The sequence below is a fragment of the Numenius arquata genome, chromosome 8 (assembly GCF_964106895.1).
Source record: "Numenius arquata chromosome 8, bNumArq3.hap1.1, whole genome shotgun sequence".
In the NCBI taxonomy this organism is placed as follows: domain Eukaryota; kingdom Metazoa; phylum Chordata; class Aves; order Charadriiformes; family Scolopacidae; genus Numenius; species Numenius arquata.
The window spans coordinates 62,387,565-62,411,761 of NC_133583.1; the positions used below are offsets into that span (position 1 = coordinate 62,387,565).

General features: G+C 42.8%; 1 protein-coding gene across 1 annotated transcript in view; it reads right to left on the reverse strand.

The window, feature by feature from the left end:
• The window catches only part of SLC44A5 (solute carrier family 44 member 5), a 47,142-nt gene extending 24,458 nt beyond the window's left edge, over positions 1 to 22,684 (reverse strand). Inside the window, exons 1-4 of the mRNA XM_074151741.1 lie at positions 22,642 to 22,684; positions 14,371 to 14,444; positions 5,994 to 6,078; positions 2,504 to 2,588 (exon numbers count right to left, since the gene is read on the reverse strand). The gene's annotated coding sequence lies outside the window, so the exon portion shown is untranslated. The remainder of the gene's footprint in view (positions 1 to 2,503; positions 2,589 to 5,993; positions 6,079 to 14,370; positions 14,445 to 22,641) is intronic.
• Positions 22,685 to 24,197: the final 1,513 nt, after the last annotated feature.

Genomic DNA, 24,197 nt, shown 5'->3' on the forward strand with positions numbered 1-24,197 from the left:
TTATCTGGCATAACAAGACTCTCTCTGTGTCTCCTTAGGTTCTAAGCATTCTGGTAGATACGCAGAGCTTTCAGTCTGTTGAAAAAAACCGTATTTTTTTGAACACCAGGAAAAAAGTCTGTTGGGTCCTTCTCTACTTCCACCAGCAGCAGTGTACACAAGCAAGGTAGTGCAGTAGCTACCGTCACAGGATGCACATACCTTCTTTCTATTATATTTATAAGGAGAAATCTATTTTAAAAAGTCTCATCCAGCTAAAATTGTCCCACCCTTCTACATAATCTCTTCAGGCAAATACATCTCCACAAGGATTGTTCAAGTCAAGTCAGGTGTAAACCACCCAAAGGTAACTAATGATGAATCTCCCCTAGTTACAAAGCAAGAGGGGTGTGCATGCCAGGAATGAAATTCGTACCACACAAGGCACAGCCGTTATAAACTGAATTTGTGTGAGACATCAAGTGAGGACTGGGGTTTGACGAATGCATCTGCTCAGATGTTATGATTTAGATTTACATATTGGAGAAGCAGCTGCCCCCAGTGCACAACGATGGCTCTGCTGGTCACTGGAATCATGCAAGTTCTGACTCCTCAGTGTTCCTAAATACTGTGAGGTAGTTTGAAGTCCATCTTTTTAGCAAGTTTCAGCCTTCTCTAGAAGGCTGTTCTCCATTTCCAAAGCTGCTATCCAAGTACCAGAGGGACATCATGCATAAAACCATGTTTCACCTCAGGGGCATTCCGCCATATATTATTCACCTAAAGGAATTTGGGGAAAAGATCTTGTACTAATCCTTAGGTCAGGGCAGAAGCTTCAAGAGGGTCTTTCTAGATGAGTACTCCAGTCCTATGGACTACCCACAGCCCCAGGAACAGAGAAAGGAGAGTTTTGTCCTTGCTGGGACAGCAGGTGACTAACAAGTACACGCTTCACTATAACCTCAGTTTCCCATCTATGAAACAGGCAGTGAAATGTGCTGTCCATGGATCCAGTGAACTTTAATAACAATTTGCAAACCCACAGTCTTACTCAAGAACCGAGCTCTTCCCATGCCAGTTCTTGGTTTTTTTTTCTCCTGCTATTCCACACAAATGGGACAGGAATGAAAGACTGTGTCTGCAGTTCAAAGGAGGAATTATCAAACAAAGGTTTTCACAAAAGACTAGAGAATTAACCATCTGCAGTAGCAAACAGCATCCAAGAACATTCTCAGTTTTGGAGATATATGTCTGAAAATAAACAAAATAACTGCTCTGCTCCCCCAACTCTCCTTCAACAAGTATTTCACCTTACTTGACTCATGAGCACCTTGACCAAATCCCACACAATGACCTCAGTATTTCTGAGCAGGCTGAAATCCTCCCAAAACAGAGTCTAAAGACTTCAGGGTAACAGTGCTGGTGTCTGTGTGTGGGCAGACGGGGGTTCCTGAGGCAAATCTGCTGCTGATAGAAAGAGTTTCCATTCTGACAGCAATGGTTCGGTGTTAAGGGGGTTCTTGCTCTTCCTTGTCAGACATTTCCATCTCTTCAGCTGTGTCAAATAGTCCATACAGTCACACTAACTGACAGGCCAGAAACATCTATCAAGGACAGGGATCAGGAGTAAGGGCAAGGTGGAATGGGAAACATTTTACAATGACAGCCAAATAAATACACAATTAAGATTTTGTCCTGACGCATTTGTAATCAATAAATTGGTTACCACATAACAACCCTCATTCAAATTTATACTGGACTTCACTGAATGTTGTCAAGATGGCTGAGACCATCCTCCATCTCCAGCAGCTTAATTACACGGCACAATTACTTTGGCAGCAAAGCTGGATGAGAGCAGTCCCGCACCTCGTTCCTGTGACCCGCCCTACACCATAAGTTGTTGCCTCCTAAGATGAACTGACATAACTGGCTGAGAAATTGTTCAGCAAACCAGGTCTCATGCAAAAAAGGTGAGGAGGATAATTTTAACCCATACAAGTTCAGTGGCTGGGTTTATTTCACGATCTCATGAGAAGTCGCAGCACAGCTAAGGAGTACAAATTGTGGCATAAGGCAAGAACAAGCTTTCAAGATCTTCACTTTTGAAAGTGTCACAGGGTCTCACCAGGCCCAAACACTCCTGTCACTGGGGATATACACATTTTCTTGAACATGTCTAGTTTGAAAAACCCTAGGCGTCAATCAAAATTATTTTCTGCATGCACTGATTACTACTGGATAGCTGTCTGTGATGAATTCATAGGTAACAAATTCCTGTATTCAACTAAGCAGACCATATTTTGTCAACTCTTATCCAAAATACACAACACGTGCATTTCTATTTATTTTTTCTGACCATTACAGGCTACAGAGACCGTGCACTACGCATTTTATCTATAACACAAACATATTATATTTTGAAGGATATGAACAGCAGTTTTAAAATCCAAACAAATCTATGTCTAGTTCTTAAGCACCACGACTAAGAGGCAGGGAAAATATTTCATCTCTGTATTTCACTCACCTGTGTTGTAGGGCACTGTAGGTTTATTAACACTACGGGGCTGGCACATTTCAGAATGTTAAAGTAAAACAAAATGGTCTTGTTCCTATGGAAGTGAATATAAGATAATTAATGTTATCAATATGGGTGCTTATACATCCTACCATTCAAAAATTTATAGTATCCATCAAGATTTAAATTCTATTACTGTGAACGGTCATAGTGTAAACACAAGACAAAAAAAACAAATCCCAAGCAGGCCCTGAACGTTCTGTGCCAAGACATCTCTGAAACCAGAAGTATTTGAGAAGTGTTTCCCACAGCAAGGTTTTAGGCTGAAACAACCCCAGGTGCTGTTACAGGCATCTGTAGTCCTGCCTCTAGGAAGTGAGGTCTGTAAAATATCCTGCAAAAACACTGGCCCCTTTGCTTACACTGAACATTCTGTGTATGTACGGCACACAAAATTACCATCAGCAAATGCTGCACTGCAAAAGCTGCCTATTTTCCGTTGATCAGAAGGTGGCACCAAAATCAACCAAAAGCTTTTCATGGTTGGAAAGCGAAAGCAGCACTCCAGGAAGCAGAACGATATCAGCATCTGCTAATAACCCTGATAAACCCCTTGTATGTAAAGAAGGGACAGTGTGAGGACTCTGCACCCCAGAATCCACACACCTGGCAGCTTCTGGAACTCGGGACCCTGAGGTAGCTTTCTCCTCAGTTTGGATTTGTTGAAAACTGATTACCCCAAGATCTCTGTATTAAAACATCTGGGTTTTGAAGATAGAAAAATATGCTGTTAATCTTTGCTATGTCAGAAAATTGTCAGCCAGCTCTAATGAAGATGGTGCGGCAGTAGTCCTGCCCTTTTTACAGGAGACTTCGAAGCCAGCTAGCCATGCCAGGACAGACAGTGTCCCCACAAGAAATAACGGTGCGTTTGTCCCACTATGGCCCGTGATGTGCAAGAGAAGACAGCACATGGTGTCTGACCCACCGTGGTGATAAGCACAGAGGCAGCAGGACGGCATTAACAATGACATGTGTCTGGGCGAACCAGGCTGTCCCTCTGCCACCTGCTGACTTGGCACCAGTCCTGCTCCCACATCTCCCCACTGTCTCCTCCAGTCCAGGACACATCCTCTCACCTTCCACCAGCACATGGTCTCACCTATTGCTGAATATGCCTGTGCCTTCGAAGCCACGATACAGCATCACAGCACACCCAAGCTCCCTTTGAAACCGGGATTAGCTCAGCTGCCTGACATTCTACAAGGTTAAATTGTTTTCACTGAGGTATGTTCTACTGTGCACTGTTTAACAAAACATGCATCCTGGCAAATGCAATTCGTTATCGTCAGTTGTTATTTCTTCAAATCAGTAGAATAAAATTTTGGACTGAAATGTCATTGTTCAATAGTTTCTTGACAGTATTTATAATCTGTGAGCTGCTCAGACATTAATGAAATCTTTTTTCTTCTTGCGTCTGAGCCCACTTGCTGATATTGACAGCAGAAAATAAAGTTTAAACATATACATAACACAAGAAAACAGCCACCGAGAACTAGCTCTGTATTCTCTATAATGAAATTGTGTTATATTCTGTGATGACAATGTGGTCTGTAGAAGGCAAAACAAGTTTAGAGATTATAGGGCGTCACAAAGAGGCCTAAGAGAGACTCTTGTGACAACTCAAGGTAGAATTAATTTGACTGCATGGAATTCATTGGTTTGCATGAGCTGTGAGTGTTGGCTTGGGTTTTAGCTTCTCTTTTCCGTCCCTCAGTGAGATTGCTGGGAATGCTTGTGCCAAGCACAAGATTCAAAACACAGAGACTGTGCTCACTTTCCAAGGAACAAGTCTCGGGCTAAGCTGCTGAGGACTTTGGAAAACCGTAGTCCTGGGCTGGCCTTTTCCACTGCCTACTTTCAGGGCGTCTGAAACATCTGACAATGGTATCAATGAAGGCCCAACAAGCACATCCCACACCTCCACTCCTAGTGACTAGAGGGACCTCCTCACGTACTCCCAGAAACGCTCTTGCTTCTCCAGTAAATTGTATTATGTGCCTTTTGGCTTAAATTTTTATAAGAAACTCCTCAATGTAGCAGTCTCAGTAGCTGTATTATTCTCCAGCAATCACGTATGTGGAGGGACATTTGTGAATATAAACTGGAAACCACATTGCAAGAAATAACTAAAGGGAAGACTTGAGTAACAGAGAGGAAGCAGGAATGGCAGTGGATGATGAGAATCAGAGAGAAGCACCTGGCTACACACCACACAGTGCGTGATGTCTGAGACTCCCACCGCTTCCTACAGACCATAGAGGGGACCCAGGACAAACTGGGGGGTGAGGAGGGAGGGGCGCAGTGAGGGGAACATGCACAATGCTACTACTTTTTCTCCTCGTTTTTCATCTTTGGGAAGTTGGACTCTCCAAAAACTGCTGTGAGGAATCTTAGTTGGAGGGCGGAACAGATCTTCTTACACTATCCAGTCTGTTTCCTCCGTGAAAAGCCTCGAGAGGATATAAAGTCCTGGCTCTGCCTCTGCTCCACTCCCTGTCTCCTGCTCCTCCCGTTCTGAACTGCCCTTGGGACAGGGGTTTCCTCAGGTTTTTTCCCAGAAAACTAAACAGGAGAAGGAAGAAGCAGCAAAGAGCTGTTATCAAACACTACCTTCTGTTTTACTTCCTGCAGATTATCCAGCTTCTTGACAGTAACAAGGGCATAAAGGGTCCCTAGTGCTTACTTTTTAAAAGGGAGAAAATGAGGGAAAAAGCAAAACTATTTTTTAAATTCTGTGTCATAAAACACTTAGATTTGCAGAGAAAACATTGATGCAACACCTTTCCTTCCTGAGCGCTTATTTTCACGCAGAAGTACTCTGCTGATATCAACTAATTAATTTAACTCTCACAAGTCAAAATATAAAAAGTCTGGCAAACTGAGACAAGTAAATAGAGATGTGTGGCTGATATCCCCAAGGAAGGCATGGTTACATCTGCCTGTCTCCCAGACCACTCAGTCTCCTCTCTACTGGCACTGGATAAAACACCAGAAAAAAAACAAGTTTTTCCTTATGGTCTTTTCTGTTATTTGGCATGCGCCAAAAAAAAGTTGAGAAAAACCGAGAGCCAGACTTCAATGCTTTAGGACTACTCTTATCCCAAGGTGGACAGAAGAATCACTCAATGGGTTATTAACTATCCAAACTTTGGCAGTCACTTTCTATGCAATCAGTGACGCAATCTTTAAGTTATATTGATACTTTACCAAAAATATTCTCTGAATTATGAAAACAACTGCATTATAGTAGTAATTTGGGTCTAGATTTGCACTGAGCAACTCATCTATTTCTGAACTTTATTTGGAATAAATACTGTAAGTGTCGCTGTCTATTCAACTTCCCTCAGGAACCCCAAGCAGACAAAGAGATTTGAAACCTCACATCTTATTCATAGTGTGTGAGTAATAAAGGTCTGTGAATGGATTTAGTACTCACTCATTGACGGTGTCTTTCTGACCACAGAACTGCCCATAGCTGTCAGTCGGATAAATCACTTTCCTGGGGTCGCCGTGCACCCAAGCTGCAAATATACACATCTCTCTTAACATTTTAGACAAGTGTACACAATTATGAGTTGAAACTGGCCAGCATGAAAATGTATCGCCCCTAATGGACCATTTCAATCTTTGCTGATCACCACTGAAGAGTATTGATTTGTAAATTTCCTAATGAAAAACTAAAATATAAACCAAACTAAACTGTACTAAGATATGGATGAATCAGTAAGGGAGCAAGCCAGTTCACTTTTACCTTCAGGGCATGTATATCTGGCTTCTATCCAAGATATGATGTAATGGACTTTAAAAATAACATCTATTAAAAGGGGAAAGAAGAGGAACTAACTATGTAGACAAAGAGCATTCAGACAACCACAATGGCGTTGAAATTAATGAGATTACCTGGGCGTGTGACAGAAATACACAGGGTGTGACTGAATCTAATGGACTCCATTTGCACTAAGAATGGAAACAAACCCTCATTTTGTAAATGAAAACATTTCCCGACCTCTCACTTGGCAACCGCCCCATTTTTTGGTTTTTAGGTCCGCACCTGGCAACTTATGTATTAAATGCCAGCATGAACCATAGCTCTGAATGGGAAGAGAGGTTTGTATTGAACTTTTAACCTTCTTTTCTCCACTTTGAAGCAGGATTTCTTCTCCAAGCCATTTTCACCTGCACCATTATTTCGCTTTGAGGATCAAGCACACACCAGCTCCCACTATTGGTATCATTATTTCTAAGCCGTGGTGTGCAGACCTGACCAAGCTTCCTTCATGACTAGCCAATGACCAGCCTTTGAACTCTTCTGACTACTATCTGCTGATTTCACTCTGAATAATGGAAATTTGGTTTATTTTTAAATACCACCTGAAAGTAAGATATAATGCTAGAATATAATTCCATATCACTACCCTGAGCTGACTCCCTAAAAAGGTGTCAGGCAGCTAGAGAACCGTTAGAAAAGACCATCAATCTTCTCCCAAACATTTCTTTGTGCTTGTATTATGTGGAAAAGATTACAGGTATTACAAAGATTTTAGTCTCAACTTTCCCCTTCATGCAGTATGCACTGAATGTCACAAGCCCACTTCGCATACATTTTAGGCTTTGATCTATGCAAACCACCTTGAACTTGCTTCTCTGTAATTACCGCATTTTCTCTCAACTTTGTGACACTATATTTAGTCATTTGTGAAACTGTCATTTTCCTCAAGGTCACTTTGGCAAGAATAACAACGCTTAACAATAATGATACGCGCAGTAGAGGCAGAACCTATGTAAGATGTCCGAGCAGCAGATTGCAAACGTACTGACATGTTCGGGACGGATGCACGACAGATCTTCAGTGACTCGCAAACAGTTACAGAAAATCTGTAATGCCACCTTTCACCTGGGATAGCTTTAGGTTACCAAAATTACAAAGTTACAAGGGCAAGTGTAGGGTGCTGCCCCTGGGGAGGAATAACCCCCTGCACCAGGACAGGTTGGGGGTGACCTGCTGGAGAGCAGCTCTGAGGAGAAAGACCTAGGAGTCCTGGTGGACACCAGGATGACCATGAGCCAGCAATGTGCCCTTGTGGCCAAGAAGGCCAATGGCATCCTGGGGGGCATCAGCAAGAGTGTGACCAGCAGGTGGAGGGAGGTCATCCTCCCGCTCTGCTCTCCCCTGGGGAGGCCCCATATGGAGCACTGGGTCCAGTTTTGGGCTCCCCAGTTCCAAGAAGGACAGGGAACTGCTGGACAGGGTACAGCAGAGGACTACGAAGATTATGAGGGGCCTGGAGCATCTCTCTTAGGAGGAAAGGCTGAGGGACTTGGGTCTGTTTAGTCTGGAGAAGAGCAGACTGAGGGGGGATCTGATCAACGCCTATAAATACTTCAAGGGTGGGTGTCAAGAGGATGGGGCCAGTCTTTTTTCAGTGGTGCCCAGTGACAGGACAAGAGGAAATGGGTACAAACTGGAACATAAGAAGTTCCATCTAAACCTGAGGAGGAACTTCTTTCCTGTGAGGGTGGCAGAGCCCTGGAACAGGCTGCCTAGAGAGGCGGAGGAGTCTCCGTCTCTGGAGACATTCAAACCTGCCTGGACACGTTCCTGTGCAACCTGCTCTGGGTGGACATGCTCTGGCAGGAGGACTAGATGATCTCCAGAGGTCCATTCCAACCCCATATCATTCTGTGATTCTGTGAAAACGAATCTGCTAGTTCATTTTAACCTGTGTTAGTTTTCCTGTGATTCAGAGTTTGTAAATGAACCTGCTGCTTGGCATCAAACACTTTCTGAACATACTTCAGGTTAACTCTGGTGTTCTGATGCTCAGAGAAAGCTAAAGTGCTTCACCAGTGGTAAACCCCATTTACTTTTTTGATTTGTTAGGTCCCACTTATTTAGTTCAGTCGCATTACTTAATAGGAACATCTGGGAGGCATCAGCTCCCTTGAACTCCCCCGGACAGTTGATAACTCCCCCGTGCACATGGCAGCAGGGAGCAGAGGGCTCTCTGGCGACTGCAATGAGTCTGTAGGTTATGTCATGTACACTTTCTTCCACCATCACTCTGACAAGAGGGAGCTTTTCTTTCTAATTTAATATGACCTTGTTTTTCATACACACAAAAGCCTGGTCCCAAATGGATCAAGCTCCTGTACAGACCTAACGACCTCTGGGGCCGTACTTATGTGATGTTAATGACTCTCATACATCGGTGTTTTCCCAGCCCCAAAATTAGTTCAGTACATTATTAAAGGGACTAATTTTTTGCATTTTTTCTTTAACACCAGCAAACCAGGAAGCAGTAGAGATAAGCCCCACCATGCCAGATTCAAACCACTGATGAGAAATCTGCAGCAAGACTTACACCTGCCTTGTATAGATAATTTGGAAGTAGTCGCTGCTGTTGCCAACACCATCCCTTTCCCAAACAGCACAGCATATTAAACCTGGAATTATTTTTCACTCCTCAGACCAAATTGGGAGAAAGGAGACGAACACTGCAACATAACGTTGGTTGGGTTGGTTTGTTTTTTTGCTCTCTCAGTCTCATTCAGGATCTCTCCCCACAAAGGGTCCCTGTGACCCCGGCTGGATTCCTTCAGCCTGGTTGGGTGGACGAACACAGCCAGCAAGGGTAAAACTCAGCTCGTCCAACGGGCAGAGCAGAGTATTCTCCTCACATTCCTTTCACTTCGAATACAAAGTCTGCTGAAATATTTCAAAAGGCTCCCTTGGTTTCACTGGGTTTGTATCAAACCTTGGTCTCAAATTTAATCACTTATCTTTTGCAGTGTGCTTCTCAATTATCAGCAGACATTAGCAGAGTATAAACAATGGAACACACTGCTCACTTCTGAATAAAATTTCTGTTCAGATTGTACCTTCTTTGCCATTACTGAATTGTCTAAAACTGCCCCTGCTTGGCAGTAGTTGTCCCGCGTGCCCAAGATTTCAGTCATGTTTTTAATAAAACAATTAAAAAGAATCTGCTTTTGAAAAATACATTTAGCACACTTTGTGCAATTCCATCACTGGGATTAGCTGCTGGGTGGATGGAGGAAGATGCCTCTCAGCTAAATTCTGAAGTGAAACAAAAATAATTGGGTCTTATTTACAACATATACATTCATTAATAAACCTAATCCTCTGTCCCCTTCTTTGCAAATTTCGAGCAGTGACAGTGAAAGAATCCATGTGATAAATACACTATTTTTCTGACCTAGTCAGTGAAGAATAAATACCTAATTCAACAGTTCTCACCGAGTGAAGAAGGTTATTGTAAGAGCCAGCCTGCCAGAGCAGCACCATGTTTTCATGTTGCACTGCACTATCGGTGACTCACTATCAAGCACTAAATGAAAAGGAATCCAGTCACATAAAATTTTTATTCCAGCATGCTCTGGTGCCCATAAGGCTGCAGTCTGAGTGCTGGCACAAACATCTGGGCTAAAAAGGAAAATTAAAGAACAGCTGAACCATATTACACGGTTGACAGCCCTCGGCGCAGCAATGTGACGTCCTATGACACCAGTATCGCATTTTTCAGGAGGTACGCAGTTGTGTCGGTCCTTTTATTGATGTGGAGCCAACACACATGGAGAGTATCAAAAATAGCTAATGTCTGTCACTAAATGTCTATCAGATGCACACCTTTTTTTCTGTGTTCTATGGGCTATGTCGGTGGTTGTAAAGGCTGGAAAGTTCCCTATCAAGAAGAAAATGTGATTAGAACAACAGCATCCTGTGATACTTAAAAATGAATGACAAATCTGTTCATACTATATGTCTCATTCCCTCTACTGTGTATTTTTGAAGGGCAGCCTTTCATATCATTATCTTGCTTCCTTTAAAGGTATATTTGTAATGCTTTAATGTACGGAGAAACCAACCTGCCAAATTGTTCTCAGGGCTTTTTAACACAAGCAATTTACTAATGTATTGAAACAGGTAATAGCACACACAATACAGAATTTGCAAATCCATGCTGATAACACTGGTATTGTGCAAGCATCCCTTGGAGCAATACAACAGGAGTTACTACTTTGAATTAACCTGCCCTTTGGAATGTGAGGCTCTTTTCCAAGAAAACTTACTTGCTGCCTTTTATGTGCACTTTTCTGAATTAAAATAATCTTAAATTAGGAGGCTAAACATTTGTAAAGTATCGCCCGGATAAGTTCAGTGTCTCTGAAATAAACATGAAGAGTTAAGTCAGTTTGATGGGAGGGAAAACTACACAGAATGTTAAATTAGCGCAATTAGTTAATCTGTAAAGATAAAAGAATGATAAGAAAAATAAATCATTGAATAACTATTTCTATTCAGTAGTCACTCAACAGCAGCCATCACTGAAGCAGAACTAACAAAGGCCAGTATCAAAAATGGTTTGGTTTCATCGTTCAAGGAGAACTGATTACCTTTCACTCAGACTACGTTTCAGCCCCCCTGAAACATAAAACAATTCTAGCCCACTGTTACACGGACACGGGTACAGCTGAAGCCTATGTGACCTATACCTACAATACTGAGGGCAAAATTTGACTCACAACTTCAGTCACAGCAGTTGTGCAAGGAACCTGCATTTATTATTGCTTACTTCTCAAGCCAAATTAAACAGGGATCCAGAGCAGCGTTCACACTTTTTCAAGAAACTGCAGAAATTTACATTTCCCCCTCCCCCCCCCATAATAAGCCATAAGGCATAATTCATGACTAAGGACTGGGGGGGGGTTAGAACTCAATGACCTTTAGGGTTCCTTCCAACTCTAACCATTCTATGATTCTATGATTTATAATCTGTTTTCTCTCAATGTGAACTTCCTTGGCTCTCATGTATATTATAGAAGGCCTGCCCCTGGAACTGCACCAAAGCTGATCTCATCTTTTACTTAGAAACAAACTAAGTAAACTGAGTAAAAAGAATAGCTGAAGCACAGTGCAAGGAAAGATGAAAAGCAGGAAAACATGGATCTGGATTTAGAGCCGAAATAAATGTTTCCAGACTGAAAATTCAAATCTTCTCTGCAAGAAAGGTAGAAAAAGGCACTAGCTACAAATTCGGCATCTGGTTCCAGGAACAGGTTCTAGTTCTAACCAATGTTTCATGAGGTTTGCAGATGCCTTGTGTCCAGTAGGAAAGCGCTGCACGTGCAGAGCAGGGAATATGACTAATTCACTGTCTCACATCACAGTGACTGCATTGTTTGGGATCACAGACATGAAGAAGCGAGGAACTGGCCAGTCCTGCCGCTCTCTACTTTTGCAACATCTAGCGCATGGAGTCCTTTGGAACCTGCACGTACAAAGCTGACAAAGTTCTAGCCAAAAAATTAAGGAGATTTATATAGTGAGGAAAGAGAGCCAAGACCTGGCAGCACAAGAGTTCCGTACAGCTAGAAACTGCCAGTGCTCCCCTGTCCCCTTGTCCAGGCGGCAGCACTTCAGAGCACTGCCTATCGGCACAGGGGCTCTCACCAGTCACCGGGGCATTTGTACGCTCAAGAAAACAACAAACGCTCCTCTGCTCTGAGTCCAGCTTCTTCAGCTCTGGCTTTGTATTTGAGCAGTGACAGACGGAGAAAGCAGAACATCCATGGAGAACCAGTCAATCAGGGAAGAAGAGGAGGACAACAGCACTGACAGGAGAGGGATGTCCTTCGGATATGGCAATCAGCATCAAGAGGGAGGCACGGCAGCTCTGCAACAGCTGTGCACAGCCCAGCAGCTACTGTTCCTTCTTAGGACTAATCATTTACCTCCTTTTCTTCAGTCTCTTCCAGAGCAGGCTTAGTAAGCAGAGACACATATCGCACGTGTATTCTGGTAACCGCCTCTCCAATCTCCTGTAACTGGCAGTCAAGTAACTACTTCTGCTCCAAATAGTTTCACAAGTCAAATCGACTTTGGTGTTAGTTAGGAATTAAGCAAAGTGGGAACAATCCAATTCAGCCATGAATGCTTCGCTCCATAGCGCAGGATCCCACCAGGTGCCAGAACTGTGACGAGAGAGGACATGCACAACTTTGCACACAGAGAATTCAGTAGTGGCTGCAAAACAAAGAGATCCTGGACTTGTCTCCACACAGACGCCATCGATGTTAACTTCAGCATCACAATCACAGACACTGACCTTGTGAAAAAATTGTCAAAAGATTGCGTTTCAAGTCAGTCTGAAACTGACTGTATGATCATGCCATAGAGTACAGTCAGGGACCCTCTTCCCTGATCCAATCCCAGTGAGAATCCTATCGCTGCTGTAATCTCTAGAAGCGTGGCACAAAATCAAGTACAGCTTGAACAGCTTCTGAATCCACCTTTTGCTCTGCTCACTTTTCTTACATTCATAGATCTCAAGTTACCCTTCATTTTTGGGAAATAGAGGCTCAAAGAGATTAGACAAGAAAAAAATAAGAAAAAAAAGTTTTGAAAAGAAATAATTCCTTCCACCTGCAAGTATCTTCAGCCATCTGTTACCCTGGTGTTTGCTTCCTAGTGCGGGCTTCGCACCTCCTTGCAAAGGTCCTCATGCCTCTCTCGCTTGCTGGCACATACCACTTGCTTCCTCACTTCTCCATCTTCCTGAAGACATAAAGGCTTGTGACGGGGCAGTAAGTGCAGGTGAATAAAGGAAAGAAAAAAATATACACAGAGAATTCCCAGCGCTTGAGAAAGAGAACAGACTTTTCAGAATGTGCTGAGTGCTCAGCTACCACAGGCAGGTGAGAGGAAACAGCTCAGCACTGCGGCTTGGGGGATGTTTTGCTCCCATACAATTTAGTGGGGGGAGAGAGTATTCTCTCAGACAGTTATTGGAATCACCCAGGTTAAAGCAGTCCTGCTCACAGTCATCCTTTCATGAGGCAGACAGCAGCTTGTCACAGAACGGTTGGGGTTGCAAGAGACCTCCGGAGGTCACCTTGCTCAAAACCCCTGCTCAGGCAGGGTCACCTACACCAGGCTGCCCAGGACAACCACCTCCAGGCAGCTTCTGAATATCCCCAAGGATGGAGATCACAGAATCACACAGAATGATATGGGGTCGGAAGGGACCTCTGGAGATCATCTAGTTCAACACCCCTGCCAAAGCAGGTCCACCCAGAGCAGGTTGCACAGGAACGTGTCCTCTTCTCTATACAGAACAGAAAATGGTATTACAGAGTTAGGAAGGAAACCAACGGCTTTTCTTCTATGTAAGGCAGGGCCAAGAGGATCTTTCACAAGCCAATTGACAGAGCTCAGACAGACATACAAATACACAGTAAGGACGCTTCTACAGCACCATCTGTCCATTCGCACACAGGCATTCATACAATTTTCTCACAGAAAAAAAATAAAATGGCTATTACTAATGAGTATCTTGATGCGTAAACAACTCTGGATCCCACAATAAATGACGTAACTTCTCTTACTTCTCCTTGTTAGTGCTCACATAAGTTCTTTCAGTAATATTTTACAGAACAAATAGTCTCTTAAAACCAAAACGTTTATCTCTAACTTTTGCTGTCAGATTAATGACAAATGAAAGTGAATTTTTCCACCGCAGTTCCTTTATGATGGCAAAATTATAAAACTGTCATTTTTACTTGAACATACTTAATTTTGAGTTTTTCATCAGTAAGCACGTGGTTTTGAACACCTTCTTAACTACAATAGACACCGAATGTTAATTCATTATTTGCTTCTAGGCAAGGCACTACTTATTGATTGGAAAACCTTACATAGGTAAAAGCAAAACGGACATCCCAGTTAAAAATTCTAACATTCACAGAGTTGCCTCCCCGGGTATGAAAGCACTACTATACCTGCATGCACTTACCCACAACTCCTAACGCAATGTAACCCAGAATGACGACTATGAAGATCACACAGCAAACAGTGTCTGTACAGCGCCTGGGGACAGAAAGAAACACTTTTTAAAAATAAGGTCTCTAATATGACCCTTTCAAAATGCCGAGTGTCACAGGGTATTTTAACATCAGAATAAGATGTCTGCGTCTGCTCTTAGTAGAAGCCCTACTCACAAAATCGAGTTTGAGGAGTAAGGCCTTGCTTTTGCAGCAAGACCGGCAAATAAATGTGTCTGCCTTTTGCCTTGTAGACAGCAATGAAAACACATTGAGGAAAAGATTCAAATATTCTTAAAACAAGTAGTACCTTACAACACTGAATCCATGAGATCGCTTATGGTACAAGCTACCAGAGGACATCTGCCTCAGCGTGTCCCTAACGCTGGTATCAAATATTGCAAATGACGTGAGAAAGAAAGATTCAGCACAACTTACTTGCATTATAAATAGCGTATGAATGGAAGAATAGCAGTGTGAAATGAAAAAAAAAAAAAAAAAAGCCTATATGCAACTACCCCTGATTTCTGCACAAAATTCTGGCTCAGCTGCTTGACCTCATTTAATGCAACCAGAATATGCTTTAGGGAGAGGAAAAAAAAACCCAACACCTCGTGGAGAGCCATACCTTCTTTTACAGACAAACAATTAAAAACCAGCACTCTCCAGTGTGAAAACTGAGCCAGTGAGTAAATGGAGTATGCGATTAAATTATTGTCTTCTACTTACTCGTGTGCACATTAAGTTTGCACAGGCAGAGGAGCGGAGATGCAGACCACTACTCTAATTTTTCTCCAGTGTCTGACCCTGACTAGAGCTGTTCCAGGAGTGTCATCACCATGGAGTCTGACACTCCCAGGTGAGCTGAAGGTCAGTGCCTGCTCATGGGGACCACCAGCCCCGAAGCTCCGGCTGGGGCAAGCAGGTGTCTCCTTCACAAGCCAATTCACAAGCGGAAGTAAAATAGTTACAGTCTGGATTTAACTAACACAGGAGTGAATTACGTGTAAAAGGGTGTGCTGCCCAGGGCCTCCTCATCTGAGGGACTTCAGTCACTGTTGTGCTTTGCCGTGCCCTGCCTGCCTGGCAGAGTTTTGGTGAAGAAGGTGCTGTATGAAGGTGATGGCCCCATCTGGGAGGGTTCCTGTGGCGGAGCATCCAGAGCTGCCCCAGGCTGTCCCAGGCTGAAGGACCAAAGGACCAAACTGCTGCTGCTCTGATTCGACCCCATCCTCTGCTGTGTTTCTGTGACACTGGAGTGAGCAACCGCCACCCCGGGAAAGCCAACGCTGGCTTCCCGATAAAGTAAATGACTTTCGTGAAGCGAGCGATGGCCACCTCTGCTTGCCCACCTGCACAAGGAGCCGAGGGCACGCAAACTGCATCTCACCAGTAAAAGAAATCTTAGAATCCAAATCCAACTGACACACAGCCATTTTTAGCATCTACCACCCTTTTCGTTTTCCAAACTATGTTTCCTCTTAGAGAGAACCATTATTCTTTAGCATAAAGGAGATAAAGAGAGCATATCCTTTGAACAATTGGAGAACTTGAACAGTTTTTCCAGGTGTGGAAAAGGAATGAAAAATCCTGTACACTTCTCTAGAGGGACACAGTTTTCACTGACACATCTCACTGAACTCAATTTTTAGTGAGGCCAAGGTGGCACAGGATTCAAGGTGAATATGACAGTAATCTAAGAAAGGACAACTGCTTAAAGCAGAAGAAGCGATGCTGAAATAATGCTGCTCATTTTCCCAGCCTCTGTTCGGAATCAGTTCTGACACTGCTCAAGCTTGGCTCTCACCCCACCAGAGGCAGTTTTAAGAGGTACAATATTCAATTCAAGATGTCTCAGGAGAAATATGGCACCGTAAATACTTTAATTACAGCTCCTATAGTCTCAAAAACCTCTTCCAGTCCAATTCTCACTGGTCTCATTTTATGATACCTAAATGCAATTAAAGGTTACACCCAGTTGTGCTAAAGCTTCCTTTTAGAGCCACCGCAAGCGAGTACTCACAAACTCTTTACCACAATGCAGGATTTTCTGCTCTTTGTAATACACAAACTTCTGCACAGTACCTAGTAAAACTCACTGTTGCCAAATACTGCCGTTATATAAATATTTTAAAAATATATAAGAAGTAGATAAATCCTCTTTTGGGTGCCTTCAGAAAACTTTGGAACAGTCCATACAGACCAATTTTTGTTCATACAAAATAATTCCTTATTTTACTGGATACTACAGGTGAAACCCTGGCTCCATTTAACATCATTGTTAGCTCAAGTAGCTCACTTTCAGCGAGATTATAATATTACCTCATAAATACAAGCCTCCACAGAAGAGGAAAAAAATTGTAAAACATCAGAAGTGAATAAATCAGAATAAGTCTGTAAAGATACAAGGTTATACTGAGAAGATTCTGGGAGTTTCCAAAGCTGCAAAACTGGAACAATGGGAACTGTCTCTTCATAAACAGGAGATATTGAGAGCTCATGCTTATTACTGAAACTGAATCAGAAATGACCCAGCCATGCTCTAACTGAAAATAGATTTGATATGAATTTTTTCAAAATAAGAAGGAGATCTGTTATGGCAAATCTGCTTTTTCAGTGTTTTAGGCTAATGAACAAAACCACTCAGGAGACTGAACTGTTAAACCGAACCCTAAAGAAGATGGATTAATGGAAATATGATTATGAGAACAGGAACTGAGAATGCTGCTTGTCATACGGGCGCTTTAATCTCTCTTACAGACAGTGCTATCATACTTTTATATAATAATTATGCGTAAATGTTCAGAGATCAATGAGAAAAAGCACTTTACATTTCTCATGGTATAGATGACAAAACATTAAAAATGCTTTTGCTAATAGTACTGGTAACTTTGATGTGTTTTAGTACTTTTTAGGTAACCAAATTCCATAATCTGAACCAAAACACAGTGCGTCTATGTATGTGAACACAGGAGTTTCCATAGAGATAAATTGCTAATAAAACCATCAGATTCATCATTTTCGGGTGACGTAATAAAGGACCTTCATTTGGTTAAGTGCACAGTTCGGGCTCCCACATCACATTTTACTGCTTACTGCTGTCATTTCGCTTAATTTATGGAGCCTGATTTGCTTTCCACCCTCTCTCAGAAACATCCTGCCTTCTTGGCATCTCCTGCCGTGGTACACGTGGCAGCGCATGTAATGCAATGGCATCCTTGCAAACAAATGAATGCAAGGATAAAATCATCTGCACAGAGTATTAGTGCATAAAAGCCATTTATTCACCGCCAGTTCATGCACTTAATCGTTAATGACTGACAAGAACCTCTCTCTGGCAGTTTTACGCCCAATCTGTCACGAGTGCAATTTCACTGAAGATGCTGCACCAGCAATAAACTACAACGTTTATTAGTTAAACAGCGCTAGCAGTGTATTAACACCTACAAATGGTGCAACCACAGAGAAAAACGAGGCTCGAGACGTTCACAGTGTGAGTTTAAGGTCACCATTTCCAGCTCTGCTGACACATTGAGGTGACCACTAGTGTCCTCGCTTCCCAGCTCCTCCGGCCCTTGTGTCTTGAGATTTCCCCAAATCATGCTGTGCCGAGGTGATGTTATACAATACATATGCCATACAACGCCGCAAATAGCTCTGAGGACCCCTTTCTTCACTGGGGCTGAACTGAGAGGCAAGATCTGCAGTCCAAGTGGGTATATCTATCAGCACAGTGACATTGAGGGCATCCATCCTGCACAGCTGAATAAATCTGCAGGGAGCCCATAAACTAAATGTTTGCAGAAAAAGTTTCCTTCAAAATCCCCCAAGAATTGTCACCTCTACTGTGGAGGCCAAAACTCCACAGAAAAAGATATTTATACAAGTTTTCACCACAAGCTGTTTTCCATCAACTTAAATTCTGCATTGTCTTAATGAGTACAGCTGATCTGCACTGACTTGCACGGATTGTTTAGTTCTGGAAAACTCAACGTCTGCACATGAGCAACATCTGTAGACACTGTGTGCCCCAAACTAGAAGCACGAAACAAGAACTCAAAGGAAAATGTAGGCTTCCCCACTCATCTTAGCAAGTGCACGGCACATGATGATAATATAGACAACAACATGTAACAAAACATAGATGGACCAACAAAGCACCAGTAGCAAGAAAAATAATTTTATATTCTACCAACATTTACCTACAGTAGACTCTTAGTGTAGTCTAAGTAACATCTTTAGCAGGCTATTTAATTTAGAAAGCGCAAAGGATAATTTAAATGTAAAAAATGTTTATTATTGCAATATTGAGCGCAGTATGATCTGCCATGCAGATATCTATGAGTGACACATTTATATCTGTGTGAAGTTTGTATTGCTAGCTAAGGTCAGGTATTTCTATTAGGTTTTTTCAAACTCTTGAAGAGGATAGCTAAATGGTTATGGAAATTTACTGATATTCAATCTGCATGAGAACCCATTAACTAAATTTTCTAATCACAGAGGAAAAGGCGATCTTTGTCTTAACAAGAACACTGAATTTCTAGAAGAATGTTGAACAATTAAAGATAGTCCAGGAGGTGTCAGGAGTTTTTAAAACATAACAAGAAAAAAAAAAAAATCTACAATGTGTCTAACCAGCAAGAGAAATATAAGAAAAATCCAAAAAACTACATAGAGGAGGGAGAAAAATAACAAGGGGCAAGGGAAAAAATTAGGACAAATTCCACAAAATTTGAGACAAGTCAGAAGTGTGATTTAATAATTTGGTTTTGCCAAAGCAGTTTAGAAAAATATGCTATGATCGTACTGATTGGATACATTCCCTTACTGGAACTTAGAGAAAATCTAAATGGAGGAAGACAGTTCATTTTATACCCTAAGCAGTATAACTGCATTAAGAAAAAGGAGAATCTTTTTTTCCCACCTGAATGAAGGTATCTGACTGATTTATCCACAAACATATTTAAGATATCTCATGATGAAGTTGGTGGAGGAAATGCTTATTTTATTCTTAAAGAAGCTTAACACATTCTATCTAAATTCCTTCTGAACCTTTAGCTTCACAAGCCTTCCCTACAACATCCCTCCTTCATCTGACATTGGCATGAAATACCGGGACCCTTCAACAGAGCTGCCCTCTTGCGTGACAAGCCTGCCTGAAGCCCAGCGAGAGACCATTTCAGCGCCAATGGGAGAGACAGACAGACAGACAGACAGACAGACAGCTTCAGGGCTGTGACACCAGACAAGTTTTGGTACATTGGGAAACTGAGAGGTGCCCGACTTACTTGGTTCCCAGGGGTGAACCTCTGGAGGCAGGGAAAGATGGGTTGTAGGAAATTTCTGCCTTTGAGGAATCAGAGATAGCTTAGACTGAAAATACGACGTGCTAGATTTTGTCTGGTATGAACTCAGATAAACTGGTCGTCATCTCTGGCTTGAGGAAGGTAGACATCTCCACCTCAGCTCACAGGGAACACCAGGAGTTTCTCTTTTCCTCTACCAAAACTCCCGCTACATCATTTTGAGCTGAGAAGTTGCAGAGCTACTGCTTCAGCCTTGAAGCTTACTCTCTTGGTAGATACAATATATAAAACCTTACAAGTATTTTCCGGTAGTAATGTACACAGATGAACACTTAATAACATCCCTAAACTATCACTTAAATTCATTCCTATACACAGTGCATACAAAGTCTCACTGGCAGTATCATAAAGATACTTCTCAGATTAGGATCAACTCCCTAAACGAACATTTCCATTTATTTCTAAAATTATTAGCTTTCAGAAAGGAAAAGAAGAAATACATCTTCCGTAGATGAGAACAGTGTGTGTGAGTACCAGAAGGCTGCAGTGTTCTTCGCTGTCATAAATTTTCTGCTGAGAAAGATAAAATTGATAAATAACTTGTGGTTCTCTAATTTACTCTTCTCACAAGGATAGTAAATGCTACTTTAGAACACATTCTCTATGTTACACTTACATCTGGAAACACCCTGACAATGTAGTCATACCAATAAAAGACATAAAGCTGATAGCATCATGCTGGATTTTCAGGAGCTGGTTGCCTCAGAGTCAATCAACAGCCACTGCAGCTTAGTCCTCTTCAGTGAAGAGACGTTTGCGTGAAATACACCAAACTCTACACACAGCCCCCTTGAGAAGGAGGGTACTAGCACACATTGCCCTGCTGAACGCTCCTTTTACCCGCCACTGTCCAACACCTTAGCCACTGGCAACAGTTCTATTTAAAAAAAAGTTGAGATAACTGAATCTACTTGCAAAGGATGCATCTGACAAAAACTGTCAGATTATCCATTCTTTTAATAGACATTAATACATCATTATTAAGACTTGGCTTTCTGTTTCTCAGCTTTTCAGGCTTTTAGTGGTTTGGGGAATAGCTTGGTGCTCAACAACTTCAAAACATCATTTCTGCTCTACAGCACTTCCAAAAACGCATCACCTTCAGCAGTCACCACGACGGGACGTGACCTTTTCCAGCTCAATGCAGATATGTACAATTTGCAGCTTATGTCCCGAGAAACCTCTCTATTTTCAAAAAAATGAAGCCAAGCTTTCCCTGACCAACAAAAACTGACAATAAAATTAAGAGCAGGACAAATTATTTTATCAGCAGAAAGCAAAGACGGGTGTTTCCCCAGCCTCACTGTGCACGAATGATGCCCGTTAGGGCAAGGTGTACCGCCAGCTCTGTCCCCACCCACACGTGCATCGCTAGCACTCCTTCGTCTGCACAAAAGTGTATGCTTTCAGGTTCCTAGTATCTCTTCTCCTACAGAAAAGTGGGAAGCCCCAAAGTCAGAAACAAATTCAGGGAAGATGCCTATTTTCCTCCTGCTGAACTCTTCGGAGTATCTCTGAGAAGGCATTTTGTTCACAGGAACTAGACAGTCTTTATTTGCTTCAAAGACTGTGGTTCTTAATCATTTATCTTACTACTTGGAAAAAGGAATTAAAAAAACCCAGTTCATTCATTGTCTTTAAAAAAACTTAACAGCAATCTTAAACTACTTCAAGGGCACGTCCGTAGGGTGCTGCAGGGTGCTGTGCTGATGACCCCAAAAGGGCAGGCAAGTCACCAGGTGCCTTGCAGAAAAGGCAGGTTGAATCTAAACCCAAGCGCACCCCATTGCCAAGCGCTCAGTGAGCACCAATGCAGCCATCGCCGCCTTAGGGTCTACTGTACAACGAAGCCAGACCCTTCATGTTTAGGGAACTTATCTTTTTTATATTGTTTCCAACAATACCATCTCACCAAAGAGGGTGAAGTGCACTGGACACACGTGGTACAGTCGCGTTGTGCTGTATTCATCCGGTTGTGGTTTTGAGAGGCTGCTGTGGAACGTGCAGTGAGAACAGCACGTGTATAACCCTGGAACTGCGGGAGCTGTCACAGCAACCGCGCAGACGGAACAGCAAGCCACAGGGCAAAACCGGATGCCAACTGTACCCCGCAGTAACAGTAAAAAGAAGAGAAGTCCTGCAGGCAGAGCCATTTCACCACCCCTCGTGCACACGAGGGAGAGGCACAGCAACAGGTTGCTCTAAACACCGTTAAAGTGCAGTGATTTAGGATCCAGCCCTGCAGTGCCACAGGCAGTCCCGCTCTCTCCAGAGACGCTCTTCATGCACGCAGAAGCCATTCCCTGGAGCGAGGGTCTCAGGGCTGAGCCGCTCCGGCACCGGCCACGTCTCTGACAGGGCTCTCCCGCTGTCACTGTCAGACATTGTCCCTTTTCTGCAGGGACGGACCCCGCCGGGCAGCCACGGCGTGCACGTAGCCGTGCACACACGTAGCTGTGCTCCAGAGAGAACAAAATAAATCCTTGCATGAGGGGACTACAGGAGCAGGAAAACCAGCTGCAAAGTGCGGAATGGCGTGTGCCGGGGCTCCCGTCCCCTGCTGCATGGGAACAAGACAGACTGCAGCGCGTGGCCGGGGCACCCCAGGACTTAACGACGCCCCAAACGGCCCTGCCTACATCAGCACACGGTGGGAGAGCAGGCACTAGACAGTATGAGGCATACAGCGCTGGCATTCAAACGGAAAGAACTTACAAGCACACAGTCAAATCGTACATCCTCAAGGGTGGTAAGGACTGTCTTCGGATGTCAAAGAATCGCAGAATCAAATTCACAAGTTTTGTTAATAAAAATTTTTATCTCCAGTTCACTGCAAAATCAAAATAATTAAATAGAATGAGTTAAGGTATTTACCTGTTATGAATAGGTCCTCTGAACTTTGGGTCAAATTTCCTTGGTTCACCTGCATTTAAAATAAAACAGCATAAAAATATGTCCTTATTCAAAATAAAATCTATAGAGAGGGGGTGTTAACAGCAGTCTGAAGAACATCTTCCATGTATTCCTATTTAATCAGTCTTGTTAAAATCATCTCATGCAGGCAAAATCAGTAATTCACTGACACAATTACCTAGTTTTTGTAGATGAGATCGATGCTTTTTTCTTCCACCTTAAATACTTTGAGGGCCTCATTTACCACACAATAAGTTACCTTTAGCGTACATCCTAGCACTACACCTATGCACAACGCTCATTCACACTCAACAACGATTATGTCTCACAGTCACAATCTGAGTGTGTTTGGCAGCAAGTGAGGGAACCTCCAGACTAAGTTCTTCTGATTTTTCTCTAAAAGAACAGTTTGGAGTCACGTCTGCACTTGCTAGACTTATAGTGGTTCCCACCACTTTGGTTACAGGACTTTACAGAGATAGGGTTGCAGGTTTTCCCTTTTTGCGCTGGGTTTGTCCGATGACAGAGCACGGCCGGAGACGGCAGAAGGTGGGTGCTGACCTTGCTCTACAGCACCCGCAGGGGCCAGGTACCCGCACCGGCCTCTCCAGAGCGGAGACGAGGCACAGCCGCAAGTGGGCAGGAGAGCACGTGTTCCACACATCTCCTCTAGCTCCCCAGGACCCACCGCATCCCAGCACAGGAGGCAGAGCAGGGTTAGTTAACATTGGTTATGGATACATCCCTGAACACGGCCATTGCTCTACATGAATCTCAGAATGACGAGAAGGTCAAGCCAGGTCCCCCCTAGAAACAGGCAGTAACATCTGGCCAGAGTTTACAGACAGGAGTCGTCAAACGTGATGCATTTTTCCACGTGACTATCCTGGTTAGCGTAGTTCCAATTGATTCACACCACACAAAAGCAAACTGTATTAAGAAACTGCCAAATACTAACCCACCGATCTGTGGCTCAAACGTGGACTTCAATGAGCATGATTTCACTTGGGAAAAACTAAGAGATTTATGGCAGAATTTAAATTTTCAAGTTTCAAGCTGCTGTATGACGAGAAAGCAGCAGTGCTTCATTCAACAGACCAAGATCTGGATTTTTCCTTTTGAAGCTAGCTATTCAGCTCCATGGGATTTTTTTTTTTAAGTTCAGTAATTATGGAGATTTACTGAACCAAATTTTGTGCAGCGAAAATTACTCCTTCATTCAAATGTCAACGATACAATACAGATTACTGTTTCAGAGTGTCTTCTCACTGCTTTCTTAAGGATCGCCTCTTCCGAATGTACCTGGTATTAAAGGGTGTTGCCAGTCTAAGCTTTCCTTACCCATAGAAAAAATATCTATTTTCTTCAATTAGAGATAGGATGTAGAGAAATCAATTTGAGAAGAATTCAGCAACTTCTCAAATGCAGAATTTACTTATTAACTTTGTTCTTAGTCTATATCAGAACAACCTTATCAAACTACATACAGACCAGTACAATAAACACAGCAGATAATA